At 51.7% G+C, this 3,037-nt stretch overlaps 1 pseudogene; it reads left to right on the plus strand.

Annotated features, from left to right (window-relative positions):
* Window positions 1-1,014: 1,014 nt before the first annotated feature.
* LOC125541800 lies at window positions 1,015-2,242 on the plus strand (annotated as a pseudogene).
* The last annotated feature ends 795 nt before the right edge of the window (window positions 2,243-3,037 follow it).

Genomic DNA, 3,037 nt, shown 5'->3' on the forward strand with positions numbered 1-3,037 from the left:
GTGAATGTTTAAACTTGTGCTAAAACTCCACCTTAACTTAAAGAAATTAAAAACTGCTACTTTTCTTTGTTGAGGGTCTAATCACCCCCCTCTAGACACCTCTTCTCGATCCTTACACAATCATCGCTCATCGACCTTGCCGTGCGGTAAGCAACATCAGCAGATGTTAAAAACCCAAGCACTACTCCATCAAACACATGGGATTACTGCTCTCCGGTATTGATTCTCTCAAATATCTGGTCAGATTACAGGACAGGAAATACCAGAGAGAAGAGATTGGGAGGAAGAGAGCTAACCCTTATCACGCTCGTTCAGTCCGTTTCGTTATCCCTTCGGATAAGCTATAGGAATAAGAGTAACACTACTAATAAACACATAAAAAGCACAACTAATTTGCATATCCCACTCCTAAGAATCTGACCCACTCATTGCCGTTGTACCGCTCGAAGAGAGTGGAAGGTCTCGTTGACTTGCGGGGCCCAGCCAATTGCGCTGTCTCTTACGAATTTGTGTTGCTCGGGCCATCTTTAGTTTCATCACGCATGCACCTTCTTTGTCGGTTGTTGTTGTTACTCTGCTCGTTCAGCTTCAGCACTGGCCATAGCATGACTGTGACGTTCTTCTGGCGACGCTGCATTCGAGGCATTCTTGCAACTTATTATCTGTCTTCTATAAAAATATGATACGTAATTTGCGTACTCTCGAAAAAAAAGTTTACATAAGGCTATACCGTTACCGTTGACCATGCTCTAACTACCCACCTGCAATTCAGCGTTTATCTGGACCACTTCCTTTGTTATCTTCCTCTAACAACGTACTACGCCCATCCGCTTCTCCAAAACACACTCCCCCAACTCTTCTAAAAAGAAAAACACTCCCCGAACCAGCATAACAGCACGACGTCACAGACGCGTGGGACCCGTGTCTTCGGTACCCACCTGTCATCCAAATGGCCAGTGCCTCAAGTAAAGAACCTCAAAGTGATACCGCCTACTATCCGCAGAAATCTCGCTTCAAAAAAAAAAAAAAAACTGAACCAGAACCCTACTGCCGCGGCGCCGGCTGCCCAGCTCCTGACCATCTCCCAGACTCTTCATCGTCTCCACCAAATCCCCACGCCGATCGATCTCCAAGATTTGCCCTGGCACCGAGCGATTCCATCTTTCCAATCAAAATTCCACTCGCCTGAATCGGAGCGAGCCTGCCCGCAGTTCCGTCGTCATGGGCGGCTGGAACCGCATCTCCAGTGCCGGTGGTCTACTGAAGCCGCTCGCCGGCGTCCCTTTCGCCTCCATGCCCGGCGCCGGCGCCGCCTACTTCCTCGTCGGCTCCGCGCTCGGGGTCTTCGCGATGCTGCACGCCTCCGAGTCCGAGGTCGGCCGCGAGTGGGCCTTCGCCGCGCGCTTGGCCGCCCTGTACCGCTCCGTGGGTGCGCACTACGTGCTTGACGTAATGTCCTTCCTCCTCCTGGCCGCCAAAGTCTGGCGCCTCGGCAAGCGCTGCGACGTGGTGGAGGGGCTTGTGGGGGGGTCCGGGCCCCACGGTGCAAGCGGTGCGCATCAGAGGCGTCGTCTGCACCGTGTGTGGGAGTGGGACGAAGGCGCGGGCTCTGAAGAACGGCAGCTCGGGCCACATTGTGGAGCACCCCCGGTCTGGCAGCTGCTCCGGCAAGCATGTTTCGAGGTCGCCGGCTTCTGAGCTGGAGCAGGAGGCCGATACAGAGGACGAGGACATCGCGAACGAGGTGACCGACGCGGAAGAGAGGACATCGCGAACGAGGTGACCGACGCGGAAGAGAGCAACTTGGAGCGGCTCAGGCGGCGGCTCGTGCGGGAGAGGAGGCTGAAGGAGGCCGCGCTAGAGGAGCTGGAGAAGGAGAGGTGCGCGGCGGCCTCCGCCGCTGACGAGGCCATGGCCAAGATCGCGTGCCTGCGGAACGAGAAGGCGTTGGTGGAGCGCGAGGATAAGCAGTTCCGGGAGATGGCCCAGCAGAAGCAGATGTACGATCGGCAGGTGATCGAGTCTCTTCAGTGGATGATCAATAAGTTTGGCATGCAATCTTAGGCATTTCAACTTTAGTAGGAGCTAGGCATGGTAGGTGAACAGTATTTTTTATGAGTTTAAGCATTCTTAATTTTTTAGTTCTCGAATTATAACGCACACACATGTGGCACGAAGCAATTTCGCCCATATATGTTTTGATGCCAATTTTAGATATAAGAGGATGACAACTTTAGTTGTGAAGTATGACAATTTTCTGTTTGGATGTCAAGTTTCAGTTTTTTTGAGTTTTATTTTATTATGCCAACTTTAGTGTAAAAACATGTGAGCGGTGTTAGTACATGCCACATGTGTGACAGTTATCGGCATCTTTTTTGTTTTAGCAAATTGTTTATCAAAAAATTCACTTAGTGCCACAATATTATCAAGCAGAGTACTGGCATTATCATGTTAGGAATAAGCCAAGCCACGGTGATAATCAACATGTGTGTGCGTGTAGGTCGAGTCCGGACGCCGGTGCGTAGCCGTGTCCATAGCCGTGGTCAGTTAGCCGGGTTGTGTGTGTTGCAGAGCGAGGCGTGGAGGCCCAGGTCTCACGTGAGCAGCGGCTCACGTTCACTGAAGACCGAGTCACTCACGTGCATGGTTTGCTCGTTCCGTTGTGATCTAGTTAGTCCAGATAAGGTAGAGTCAAGGTTAGTTAGTGCATGCGTGTGCATGGGTTAGCTGGTTAGTGGCCGGCGTGTGTGCGTGTGTGGAGTTAGTGTCCGATGTGGTGGTCGGATGGTGTGTGTACAACCGGATATAAAAAGCCCCCTGATGTATTGATCGAGGTGCGTCGGTATGGGCCGTGTGTAAGCCATGTAACCATTGTAAAGAAGAAAAGATTAGGGCGTTTGAGCACCCGTGGCGGCGTTCGTCGCCGGCCGGAAAATCTTGTATCCACTGTTTTTCGTCTTCCACCTCCGTTCAAGTGAGAGGAGAGGTAGCTAGAGGGTTGCGGTTCCAACACATCACAAGTGTCATTCATAGCAGA

The sequence above is a fragment of the Triticum urartu genome, chromosome 2 (genome assembly GCF_003073215.2).
Source record: "Triticum urartu cultivar G1812 chromosome 2, Tu2.1, whole genome shotgun sequence".
Taxonomy (NCBI): domain Eukaryota; kingdom Viridiplantae; phylum Streptophyta; class Magnoliopsida; order Poales; family Poaceae; genus Triticum; species Triticum urartu.